Raw genomic sequence first — 15241 nt, 5'->3', positions numbered from 1 at the left:
GCTTTATTACGGTGTATTCGTGATATCATTGTTTCATGCTGAGAAAGTACATTACACTTATAATCACAGGGTTTCCACAAGGTCGGTGATAAGAGTAAACAGTTAACACTGACTAACATTGATGGCACGATAGAAATACACATGAGGTCGCGTGTAATTTATGTTGTGTGTGAATATCCTATTACGGGAGTACCATGTATTTTGTGTAGGTTTTCTGTTCCCAATTATGACATCACAGACCTGAATTTCCCGGGATTGTTTGTTCGTTATCGTTGATTTGTTCACCATGTACTGGCTGGTTTTAACTAAGGTATAGAAATATTATATCATTAATGAAACGATATAGACCATACAGTAAAATATCACCCCATATTCGATTACTCCGCATATTCTAGCTAGTGTTCAACGGTCAGCTGAGAATAAGTACTCAAACAGAAAACACGGCAGTTTGCGGAGGTTGAAAAGTGAATAACGTTTGGAACGTTATGTTATAACTTGTGTAGCCGCTTTCACCGAGACATTCCATTAATCGCACAGGTAAATCCCATAGTTTATGAGTAATTTAATACTTTCCCGAATCGTTAATAAAATAATACAAATAACGTCATAATCAGGTATGATTAACATTAATTTATTCCATGGATAGTTTTAAATCAAATTTGTGCAATAATACGATAATTCCTATAAACTATGAAGTGATCCAAATGCTCTGATTATGAGCGTGCGGGTGTACTGATCACAGTTTATTTTCCATGCGCGCAATTAGCGGTGCACCAACAAATAAAGGATTCTACTGCACATACTAGCAGCCGGAAATTGTGTCCCAGTAACAACAATTTTTATATTCGATGGTCTCTGAAAATACTATTGATAATAATTTGTGTTTTTTCTTTAAACATAGCTTTCAAAAGCCGTGATAGGTATATCGCAGTCATTAAAGAATTCCACGTGACATTACTTATAATCTTAACTGACAAGCCTGGCGCATTTGCGGAAGCTCCCTGACAAAGCAGGAATAATATTTCCGGTGATGATCCTTATAAAAATAGGAATTTTTCGGGATGCTAATTAGCAGACAACAGACTACGTCAAAGTACATCACCTTAATCCACACGGTAATTAGATTAACACATTTACAAACGTGTGTAACAATGAATTGTCATGGTAAATATGTATATATTAACAGTGTCAAACAGATACGCAGAAATCTCAATAAGTTAGCATGCATTCGTCGTCTCCCAGGGTTCAACTTCACGGTTATCTGTGCAAGAGTGTTAGGGTTCAAGAATGTAATTAACATCGTTACCAGTAAAAGCGTCCAACAGGCCTGTTGCTCTGTGAAGCACATCTTTTTTTATGACTAGCACGGATAAAATATACGACCCATCATCAATTCTTTAATAGGGGAGGGGTAGAATCCACATTACTGTATCTCCAGGGGGAACCCGATCGAGATGAGCTCGTTATTATTGCAGAATACCGGGTGTGGGTCATCATGCGTGCACGATCTGAGGTCAATCACATCATCGCCATCGTGGAAGTCTCTCGTAGGATTTCCATCCCACGTACTCTGTGATAGTTATCGTACTTTTTTTTATAAACATGCCTTCATGGAAAACATACATGTGTTCAGAATGCACGACGCCGATATTTGTGTGGTATTTACGATATATTTGTTTGGACTTTTTGAACATAAAGAGGTAATTTTCAGGCGCCAACATGTCTACTTTGGAGCTTATTCCACCCGCAATTTTCTATAGCAATAAATTGTCCACGATTTCATGTGTTTTTTTATACAAGCAGATACACGTATCGACTCTTGATAACGGTGTACTGGGCGCCGCGTTGTAAACATAGCCGCGGCTTTTGAGTGGTAACAGTAATAGAATAAAATGGACACCTATCAACAACCTAGTATCGCTAACACTGCTGGAAAATACGACTAATTGTCACATTTCATCGCGGCCCGGACAAAAAGATGTTTACAAGCAAGCGTATGTATAAATGACAAGCAATATCAAACGTGTCATAGTTTTCTAGTTATCACATAAATAAACGCAGGTGCCATATTGAAACATGTGAACGTGAGTGGACAATTCAATATTGTGTTTAAAATTGATGGAACTGTCAACACTCTGTAGTGCTTGAAATATATTTATGGAATATATAACATAACCTAGCCTCTCTAACTAATACAAAACTAGCGTATACGTAGCAAATATATTTCAAACGTGAGTAGAATGTTTACACTGGGGATCAGAGGTCTGTGCTGTTGAAACCAGCGGAGCATGACATGCAGAGATACATTCACCGACACAGTTGAACGATAGTGTTTCAATTTTTGGAAGGAGAACACATCGGTATATAATTCAGAGCATTGACTCGAAAAGCGTATAGCTACTTTTTTAGTTCGTATCAATAATTAATATTGATAATAATGTTGTTCGCCCCCCAAAAATGGTGTGGGTATATAATAAACCTGATATATCGAACACTAAAATACTAAATACTCTAAGTTATCCGTGCTTGGAATCAAGGTACCTGGTAAAAACACCTTTACTTTCACAACGCAGCTGACATTAGTCGCATTGAACGTTGTATCACGTCTGTGAACTTTGCCCCAACAACTGCCTGGGATTTATAAATTCAGCAGAAGTGGGGATCATATTAAAGTTGTGTGCAATTTATTAATCCGCACGTTTCATAAAGACCCCGTGATGACGGGTATAATGACGCGATTCAAATGAAATCTGACAGTTCGGTTAATAGTGTAAAGTAGCGTTATATTAATGCGTGAAAACGGTAGTAATAATTTCATTTAATACGCATCTTCTCCAGGAAAGTAATCATAGTAGTAGCGGATATATATCTCTAACAAATCAGTGATTCGCTAAACTTGCAATTGTCTACATACATCGATTATTATACACGTAGGAACGATTTGCCTAATAAATATGTAAAGCAGTGTTAGATTGGGGATTCTCTTGTCAATTTCCCACGTCAACTTGATGTATATCAAATATAATTGCCTTTAATAACACGCAGTATTATCAAGACAACGTAATCTGGTTCTTTGGAGACTAAAATAGACGTCAGTCTGTCTGGTGTGTTATTCTGCGTAGCGTTTTATATGTTATCACAAATGTATTATACACTCAAAGTCATATTATTGATACAAAGGATGATCGATCGAGTTTCACAAAAACATTGAGAATTTTCTCGTTTTTGGTACACTGGACAATTATTATCTATAAGTATTTATATAAAATGGATAACACTTATTTTGTTTTCCAGAAAATTGTATATTTGAAGTACATAGGCTGATAAAGTAAAACATCATTCTTACAAAAATAATAAAAAAACAAAAATCTTTGAAACTCGGGGTAATGATCATTAATAAACTCGCCAATGGAGAATCCCGTTCGCGTTTTTAATTTTTGTTAGCGCAGTTTAATTTAAAATTGCATGTTCTGGTTGTACGTGCTATAAAAAGAAAGGTTCACACACAAAAATATACAAATACGACACCGTAAAAGTTGCAATCATGTGATCAACTAGCTAATTTCTACAAATAAAAATAATGAGTCACCGACCATTGTCTAAACGGTAGTCATATTAATTAAATAGAATTTGCGAAATCCGACCGGTAACACCTCTGTGTCACCGAATTACCATTTAAATTCAATATTCAACGAATTGACAAACGTGAGTCTGCTGCTGCATCCAAATTGAGGATTATCGAGTTTTTTTTTTTACTTTCCTATTCAGCTCAACAACATAGACATAGTGTGACACTAATCAAATCGGCGTAAGCAATTGTGTGTATATACGATTTTAGAATTAGAAATGCACGTCGTGATAAGTGAGAACCGGCATTTGTAATCGATTAAGCGATTTTCACACATGTACACATCGGTAAAGGCATGCATTGCATAAATACGAATAGTACCCCTTCACATCACACCATCACAATGAGACTCAATGTACCGTGTTTCACATATATACCACAATATCACAAAACAAATTGAAATCGAGCTTGCGGAATAACATTCACCAGGAAAATAATATTCACTATGCTAGAATGTTAGAAATTGTAATTCATATTACGTAATTCATATTTCCTGTCCTTTTTATGAAGCTGAGTAAAGGGTTAAAACATACAAAAAGCAAATTCGTTCAAATACAAACACAAAAAAATATGTCGTTAACATTCACCGTTCATCATTTTGTGATTCGCGTCAGGTATGAGGTCAAATGTCATTTGTGATGACGGTCAATAAGAAGATTCACACTAATTTGTACAGAGAAAGATAGGCAAAGTTATAAGAAATATGTAATTTATACTTGTGCATATATATATTATAAGTATTTGCCTTGACACTTGTACACGAGTAAATGACTGACGCAGATGTACATATGTACTCCGCGTAATGTAATAATAATAATAGTGCGTATTCTTACCAAGTGTAAAGTGCCCACTTTGGTGGACATGCGCAGAAACGCCTCGACATGATAATTGAAAATTTATGTTATTGATACATCGTCATAAATACAGCATTATATATCCCAAAACAAACACTGTATCATTTATACAATTATTAAATCTTACAAAATACCATGCAAAAAAATATTAAACAAAATCTATTGAACGACGTTTTATGTAATATATATATATATATATATATATATATATATATATATATATATATATATATATATATATATATATATATATATATATATATATATATATATATATATATATATCATACACATTGGTAGATACGTCTGTCAAAGTAATACATTTGTATTGTAATTGATATACAATGTATTCTCATGGATTATTGAAATTGTATTTAATTAATTGTATTTAACCATTGCGGTAGTATGAAGTGAAAAACTAGCATATGTACATTTGAACAGACATTCCCACAATCGAATTTGCAGAACAGCAGTAGATTTCCAAATAAACTCTGTGAACTTTTAATAATGCCTTTATAAAAACCGCCGCATAAAAATGTAATCCCGCCGATCCATACACCCATCTACCTTACGAATGATACAGTTCATCACTCGATCGATACAAAATACGTTTTGCGGTTGTCAGCTGCACCTGACATGCCTGTGCACGACTGATAAATATACACCATACTCGAGAGGTAACACATAAACGAATCATTGACAAGACATAATAACAACGTGAAAATTAGACGTCCAAAACGAGAATTCATGTATATGTCTTGATAAAGACAGCTAAAGAGAATTAAGATGCCAATTTGGCTCATTTATTCTTATTAACGAGAGCATGAAGTAAAGAAATTTATTGTGGTCGATAAAAGGTCACGATCGTATCTTTGATTAAAATCACTGAGATAGCTTATATGAAACAAATGAACACATAACGAGGGAGTAGTGTTCTAATTGCATGCATCTACTAGGAGTACGTTTGCAGGATTTCCATTATAAATGCACCATATCTTATTTTTTGCTCTCGTTATTTAATTTAATTTGTGACCTCAAATTGTATTAACTGCACCCTTTGATTAATTGCGTATTAGAATTATTCTCAACTACTATCTGATTTATTTCGTGTGCTCTCTTGACTTGACGGGTTTAGAAGACATTGCACTATCAGGAGTTAAAATTAGACATTGTCAAGAATCTGATTGATAGGAACAGAATGAGATATGATAAACGCCTCTCCGTTCAAAATCAACATATCCAAAAAACATCGGCTGTTTGCTTGGTTAGTTACAGAAATAAAGTAGTGTTCACCATTTTAATTATATATACAGTATATTAATTGCATTTCAATTGACAAGAGAGTTCGATTGTTATCATACATCCAAGATACTAGTGGTTCTTCGAAACGTACGTTGATCACTATTACCATGATTGGGCACCACTAAAACAAGTTCAGATTCGGCGCCTTAGAACATGTAATTGCATGTGCATTGTGAGGGCAAACTAAACACGCCAATTGTTCTCTATTTTTATGTGAATACTATCTGCTTTCACTGTCTTATTGTCTGTAATCATTGCGAACCTCGATGCACTGGCACCTGCTTGTTTCTTTCGAGCATGTCAGTGTTTTTTGTGATACTGTGGACATGCAAAGTGAAAGAATTCCGTCCGAGATCCAGGTGCACATAGAAAACGACAAAAAACATCTCTTTTCACTATAAACCACATGCGGGGACGAGATGTTTGCTATTGGCTTGTCATATGACATAAATCACAATCACCTTGATAGAAGTTCAGTTTGATTATCACTAATCGAATACGTTTGTTGAACCACACGAATGCCAGTTACCTGTATTTACCCATTCATTCACGGTTAATTCATATCATTTTTGTGTGGTCATCACCAGTAAACTTGCGTACGTTGGCAAAGGTACTGTTTTGATTGAAATCGAAGGTGGCCGTCACCAAATTGAGAACATACGTATCAGATAACAAACACCAATGGCCTCCAACCCGTTTAATTTAATCTGAACTTGATTTACATTACCCCCCCCCCCAAATGGATGACGAAACCCAGAACAGTCTTGTTCCATATGCTGTCGGAAACACTAAATTACCATATACATTTTTACAAAATACATGAAGTAACACATACACAGGAAGTCTCATACAAGATATGGACAGGTTGCATTTGAAAAACAAAACTGCGGTGATTCGCAGAGAAAGAGTCGTAATACTGTACTGTACTAGATACTGTAATAGATGTGGGATATCACAAGTCACATCGAACACTAATTGACGCTATACCCAGCAATAGCGAATTAATGTGGCAATTGTTTACTTTCCATTACATTCTATGGCTTATTAGTAATTTGACTGGGTCGAATAGCTTACATTTTCAACAGTAAGCCATTGAAGTCAGCTATATCTTTAGGCAGAAAAAGTAAATTCGCATTCTAGCCTGCATGTAAATGCTAGTCATCTGAAAATAACGTTCTATCACAAGCTACGACTTCACGGAGCAAATAAAAACAAGCTTTTTAAACAGTGCAAAGGATATAGTTAAAAGATAATGGGAATATTTTGAAATATTTTGTTTTGGTGTTCCATATCGATACACATCCTGCTTATTATTCTGGTAAATAAAATACATTGAATTTCTGGTACGCACCATTAATCGGTGTGTTTGCATAGTTCATTCTGTCGTTCCTCCAACGAGGAGGCATTTTGTATGTAGTCAATGACAAGTCACAAACCCGCGTGAATACCGGAAATACTAATAAAATGCTCTTTAAATATTGTTTTGCTGAAAATAAGTGTTTATGTAAATTATCACAATGATGTATGTGACATTCACATCATCACTATGTCGCTCGAATAATATTAAGTAAATATTAGTTTTATATGTACGTGTGAGATTTAAATTCTTTTCAAGTATGTTTATAGTATCATTTAAATAAATAACTTTCTAATGTTTAATAATATTTTAGCTGTGGTGATATTTTGCGGTATTTGATCTTTGCAACGATCCAATATATACCCGGTGTTATTGTTTGACCCAGGATCAAAAAGTATAAACGATAGCGCAACTCGAATCCACAGACAGTAATGACTCGCGAGATTTTGATGGTTTTCGGCAAAGAACCATCGCGAGAATATAGAGCCAGCTATATGACGTCTTGTTCAATGGACTTTTCCCACTTGATTACTTTCTCGTGTGTTTTGTGATTGTATTACTGATACAGTTACACGTTTAATAAATCACGTCGATCAAGTGTCAAGCCAAAAACCAGCTGATTGTAGCTACCTATAAATAAAATCATGAAACTGTCAATAATGCCATATATAAGCAATGCGGACAAGTAATATCGTCACCCACCCAATGTCTTGATTCACATGGTGTGAACTTTAATTGACCACGTTCGTTTTTATACCAATACGCCAGCGTCTCCTCCAGCGTCCGTATTTTTCTTGAACACCCACTATCGCATATTAGCGAAAGCGCGGTGGGATGGTAACACATTAATTATTTAATAGTTTAATTGCAAATAAAGCAAGTCAATAAATTACTATTAACTAATTCATTTAGTCTTAATAACATTGACATTAAAACAGACTTTGCCTAATATCATTAAAATGTCACCGTTGAAGAAAAAGAATGAAAACAAAAACGTCATGGCGGTTTTGAGGCAACTAGTTGCCTGTTGCCGCAGTCAGTTGCCTCGTGAACACAGTTCGTCATTTTGACCTTCGCCAATGCACGAAATAACGTCGTACCTATCCGGAATGCAATTGCTATTAGTTTTGAATATTGGTTAATAGGTAAAATTTATTTATTATTTAGACGACAGTTATCATTTTCATGATTTCATTTGATTGTGTTGAAAACGTTTTGAGGAAAGTCTTGTGTTAGGTTTACTTGCTTATGACAAGCAGTATGAATTAAAGAATTGGTTTGATGAAAATTATAAATAAGTATGATAACCATGGCAACATCTCCTTTCCCTGCTGCCGTGTCATTAAAAATGTCATTTGAATTAAATTGAGTATAATTAAGAAATAAATATATTTTTTCACGCGTTTTAGATTACTGGTGTTAAAGTGAAAACGATTAACATTCATCTATAATATACCACCAGAATGGTCACCAACAATTGAAAATGCGCGGCAAGGAATGGGCGATACGATATTATTCCGCCAAATACATGTGCAAAACGGGTGATTTGAGCGACGGGTCGTGTCTTCAGTTGTCTCGCATGACAAATGTTGTCATCTGCAAGCTACGCGATGCCTCGTGTAATACGGCTTAGGTTATGTATGTATAGATTTGGTTGCGGTGTATTTGCGTCAGCGCTGTACCAGGTGCAGTGCGTGTGTTTTACTCGCCTTATTGTACATTAATAATACATATAAAGGTAACGTAAGCCGATTGCTTCGTGCACCGACAGTAGCATCCATTGCAACAGGGTGTGTATATGTGTCACTTCTGTTGTTTGGATGACCTAGCATCTTATTCGATGTTATAGTATGACGTCACCTACCCCATATGTCGATACGCATGGTGTAAACTCTAATTGACCCCGTTCGCCCTAATACTAATGCGCAATCGTCTCCATGTGCTGTTACAATCTCTATAAAGGATTGCCGCACACAGTGCCAGGCCCTAGGCCTGCTTCAATGATAAATAAAATAATAGCACAATTTTTTGGTATCACCAGCCAATGATAGAATGATTTTTTTTAAATCAAAGCTGACTTTCCGCTGAATATCATTTTACATGACAAGATGGAAAAACAAGGAGTACATATTGGATTGCGATGTTGATTATTTACGAGACATGACGAGAACCAACTGCGATTAGTTCGCAAATTCGTGATTCAAAAACCAATCTGTCGTAATCGCTATGACGTATAATTTCCACTTAAATGTAAATCAAACATTCATATGATTGGTATATATCTATTTAAATGAGGTTACGTTGTTCTTGCCACAGCGCTGTACCTGGTGACGTGCGTTTGTTGTATTCGCTTCACTGTACATTAACAATACACATGACGATAACGTACGCCGACGGCTTTGTACAGTAACAGAATTATGTATCTGTGTTTCAAGTATTAATGTACAGGCAAGTTGCTTGATAAATTCCGGAAATCTTCTTTCATGTTGTGTTGCATTTTTTTTAATCTACCGATTCGACATCTCCCAATATGTGAGGATAATTTGACCAAAAATTGCGATTATTTTCCGAAATTCCAATCTGCGAAACTTTGGCATTACATTTGGTTCTCACTCACCCAGGTGGGTTGGCAAATTGTTGATTAGGTAGTCTATAGTATGTTTATTGCTGCTCATCATGTTGTCAATCGCCGAAGCTCACACTAGCAAAGGGGGAGTAAACCGAAGTAAAGTAAGAGTCACTGCGTCACGTAGTATTATTCACTCAATCGCTGAATTGTTCAAAATATATCGTATTTTACAGAGTCAACAGCGGCGGCGGCACAGGGAGGGCGGCAGAATGGGCAACATTTGTTTCAGCAACATTTGCCCCTCAAAATGTAAGAAATAGAGTTTCAGAGAGTCTAGATTTCAATTTTTTCAAATGGGAGCATGCCCGGACCTCTTAGTAAGATTGCGCCTTTGGCGCAAGGTTGGTAGGCAGATCTTGCCCCCTCATGCATAATGTCGTGCCGCCGCCTCTGGTCAATCAGAACGCATGAATAAAAAGTGGCGGACATTTTGTTAGTTTTAAAACCTTTTTGTCATTGATTGTTCAGATAAAATATGTCACAAATAATGTGTATATCGTTACTGTCATGGTAATTGTTATTGTCCAGAATTACATTTAATAAATAGGTTAAAATTGAAATAATACTTAATTGAATAATATCACCATGTGCTATGGAAACTATCCTCAATATGGCAAATTATACAAATATTTGGCCAGATTTGCTCATTTATCATTATATCACACAACATTGTTTCTATGTGTTTTTCTACTAACTGGACTGTAACTACATGAACACGCCCGGTACACATTGAAGTCTAGTACAACATTGTAGACACGCACGGAACATGATACAATACCAGTGCAATAATATAAGGTTATTACGAGGATACCTCAAAGTATGCACGAATACAGTACAGCGGGAGTATCGACCGACGCGCAGAGGAGGTCGATGCGACGGCATTGCTTAGAAACAATGCCTAAGATTGGATACGTTCGGTGCGTAACTTACGGACAAAGCTCGGCGACACATGTACATTATTTCTAAACAAAACAAAAGTTATACATCAATATATTATTTTTTTAACGGTTGTTGGCATTTTCCACGTGAAAAGGTAACACCATATTTGACCTGATTTAGATTTATTTAAAAAAAATTAAATTAAATTGAATTTTTGTCCATGGCCCTATGAAAAAAACAATTGTAATTGATTTGTTTTCAGTTTTGTGTGATAATAAAATATCATTTTAAATAAAAAGGCGAAAGTAGTAACTTTACAGACGCTAAGGACGGTGGCGACAAATGTACCAAAGATTTGCCTCTTTGGAATGCATCCAAAACTGATTTGTAAGCGCACATAGTTTTTTTGGATCACTGAGGCTACTGAGGCTATCATTCTTTTCAGCACCTTAACACGTAAACATCCGATCGATGCTCTAAGCCACATCCTGCGGGAGAGTATATTATGTCGAATCTATTTGGTGAGTCATCATCCCAGATGTTAAATGATTATCATCACCAACAGCAATCAACTGTACGGGATGATGTGTAGACAAATTCTGTCCCAAGTGTAGGGATTACTTCAGTGACAGGTTGTATTGATTTCAGCTGTGATGTGCTAATGTTAGTCACTGGTGTATACATAGTGATCGAATTCACGTGTTGCGAGTGCCAACACAGTGTTAATGCTTTCAACTATTTTGCGGATACACATTTATGAGTAAAATGTTGAATCAAATGTGGGATTTTGCCATCGCTTACATGAGCAGCACAATAATTAAAAGAAAGGACATTATGTAATACAATAAGACATTATAGAGCATTTATGTTGTAACATATTTAAATATACGTTTATTAAAATGTTAAGTCTGGTTATTAGCAAGCAAGCTGAATACAAGATGGAAAATTCAACGTGAATAAATCGTCCCCCTTTTCAGTGGTTCATCGTATTGTATCATTAGGCGCCCTCGGTGGCAGCATCACATATAAATTCACAGAAATGAGTATAGAGGGAGCTATTATATATAAATAATGTGTGAGTCTACCGTTTATTAAAAAATAGAAAACAATCATTGTACCCTGTCCTGTCCTGTCCTGTGGTGTTTAGTAAAGCAAGTTTTGGCAAGATTATCAAGAGTAATGAAATAACTATGGAAGTTGATAATAATAGAATAATAATAATAATAATACTAGAACGTCATCATAGCCACGCCCTGATTTATGTGGAGTATGGTAATTAATTGAACACGTGATGCGGTATATTCTGTGGTTGTATTCGCACGAGCAAAGCGAGTGAAAATACAGCGTGGACACATCGCATCAGTCGCATTTACTCGATTTCCATCATTATCAAGTGACGTCATCGATGCCTTTCGTTCCTAAAGGGCGTAATTTATTTGAAATGTGTAGCGGAAACCGACATAGTCTGTCAAGTAACATTCAAAACGATCGCAGTAATTGTTGCTAAAGCGCGGTGGTCGTCGCGCAGTGCGTGTTCGAATTTCATGTACCGGTAAATACACAATGTATTTTTAACACGCTGCGGGACGACTGCCTCCCATTAATGATTTGAGTGAACCGAATTGTGTCCTTATTATAATGGTGCACTATTATTATGAAACCAACACTGTTTGCATACACATTTTTTTCATTATATATCTGGTATTCAAGATTGGCAGAAATAATCGTCGTCAAATATATCTGTATTACAATATTGCAAATTTGTAGTATATCATGAACTATACCACAGTTTTGTTTCTCAGTTCCGAACAAATTGTTGTCCACTACGATTAATTGGTTCTTGACTGATTGTAAACAAAATGTGTCTACTGTATATTGGCTTTCGTTAAACTGCCTATTTTTCCTAGAATGACGTCATTTTGCTATTTTTTTAGACAGGCGTACGTTTCAATGACCTCATTGTTATGTCACTCTTAAATGTTATAACACCTAATGCAAAATGCTAAAAGTGCACTCAATAAATTTCTAGCACATACTAGGATTTTACAAAATATATAAATCCAATAAATAATAAAATATGTGAAACAAAAAAGAAATAAAATCAATTATTATTGCTGACACATCCTCTATTCAACATGTTATCATTTATATTCCCGACTGCTTGATTACTTAGAAGAGTATACGTACTCTATAGTCTGATTTTCAGCCAATCAGGCCAAAATAATTGGAAATTCACTGAGAATTGTAAATCACGCACGAATTGTGTAATTACTAGTATTATTGATATAGCTAATAGTAATGTCAATAACAAATTACCAACATCAAAATCCCCACACATTAAATATTCTTGTCAAATTTCTATCTGAAAATACTATTATATAATATTTACCATATGATCTTTTCTATGAAATATTATTTTACAAAATAATTAAACAAAAAATACTGTTTAGTTGTTCCTATCATCTTTATGTTCTGCACACATTAATCGGTGTTTCAATTCTTTTAACTTCTGCAAATCTTCTTCTATATTGTAATCAGAAGCTTCCTTCAGAGAACTACCAAGTAGTAAGACAGCGCCATGTGGGTTAGTCTACAAAAAAAAATTACTTCGTTTTTATTCACATCTCGCTAAGGCCACTATGCTTCGACAGAAAAATGCTCAGTTCACTATGTCTGAGGTATGGACACAACTGTTTACTGTGAACAATTACTAGTTTTAAGATGAAACTGTTGAATTATTGACTCCAGTGTCATCAGTGATGGTAATCAACATTCTTGGTCAAATCTAGCACATTAAAATCCACGTGCCACTGGAGTATGCCGAACGCGGCAAACTTCACATTTATATAAACAATTCAGAACGAAGAAAATAAAAGCTAACTTACAATGATCATATTTTCTGATAATTTCAGATGACTGTAGCCTTCTTCATGCAGTATATCTACAGCAGCTGATACGTCTTCGATTAGTCTTGTCTTAGTGGCGGTGTTATATGTATTATGTACCGAATTCATTGTATAGGTCTTTGCTTTCAGAACGGATTTCTGCGTCAGAGGCCAGTACATCCGACACTCCCAGAGATATGTTCTCAGTATATCAACAAACAGATCTCCTGATGTGAAGAGGAATATAACATGAGGTGGTGTGATAGAGAATATGAGTGCGCCTACAATACCGAATTTATTATATCGTTTGTATAGGCTTAGACAACTTAATAGATTTGTAAAGCGCTTGTTCATTTACGACTTTTGTTAACATATCTACGGTTGGGTACGTTATCTCTACTGGTTTGTACAAACTTTTCATTTAATTTGGCATGTAGAAACTAATTAAATCTGTGCACTGCATTCAATAGTTAATATCTTCAAGAATCTCATTTATATGAGCATTGGTTACATTAATTTATTTTTGTTATCTCATTTTTTTTAAAAACAATTACTTCATTGACTAATAAGATTAATAAATGAAGAAGTTCGGTTATTAAATATCTTACATCTACTCAAATGACATTGTCTTTATGGCAAATAAAGATAACATTTCAAAACGTATTGTGAAATTGCTGTTTGAGTTCATCTGTAGGTGGGACATCAATATACACAAATCAAAAAATTAATGTGTGTAGTGTTTTGTGTTTTAATTTGAAAACAAACTTATTCAAACCGTGAGTTCTTATGAATATTTAGGATGAATTGGGTCACAAATGTGCTCATGGCAACGGGTGAGTTTTCACTTTAGAAAACATGCATACAGATTATTGCAAAAGAGATTCAGATTTAGCAAGGACTATTTCATCATATAGGGTTTTGGGAGATTGTGACTGGCTACTATACTATACTATATGGCAGTCACATTACTGCATGATATAAAGATAACAAGGGACAGCAAGCAAGATATAGTTATGATACATACACTAGAAATGTCAATAGGTGTCAGGGGTTGTACATTACACTGTGAACCAAGCATTGATATACAATAGAGCGCAACAATGGCCGTAGTCTTTATGATGCATATTATTTCAAAACAATCGTAATTAAAATACTCTATATAAGGAGCAATAAGTTCTCTTTTTGGTGCATATTATATCAAAACCAGTGTTCTGTTTCGACCCTTGAACGCGAAATCAACGTGCTCGCGGCTATAGAATATATATAACACCTAGCTTCTGTCGATCAGATGCCTAGATTCAGACCAAGCATGTTGTAATCTATCATATTATCATAAGGGGAACATGGTCTGTGTTAATTATAACATACCCAATGTTTCCTGCTTTTTGAATTTCATTCTCATGTATAACCTCATTGCAGTCCATGCTTCGAGTATATGCCCAACTGCAGTGTATATCAACGGGTTGGTCAACGATATGACAGGGAGTATCATAACCACAACCCATCCGTTCACGACAGAGCCCACGTCTACACCAAACAGTCCACACACTGTTAGAACAGTGAATGGCAAGCAGGCGACCAGAACACTCATTACTATAACGGCCATGTTGAATACAGTTTTCAATTGCAAACGCTTCTTCCTACTGTTCCTAACAGCCGACTGGTGACCAACGATTGCGCGATACATAATCAGGTAGCAAACAGTTA

Source organism: Saccoglossus kowalevskii, chromosome 3, assembly GCF_978046115.1.
Source record: "Saccoglossus kowalevskii chromosome 3, keSacKowa6.1, whole genome shotgun sequence".
NCBI lineage: Eukaryota > Metazoa > Hemichordata > Enteropneusta > Harrimaniidae > Saccoglossus > Saccoglossus kowalevskii.
Note: the sequence above shows the minus strand (reverse complement) of the source record.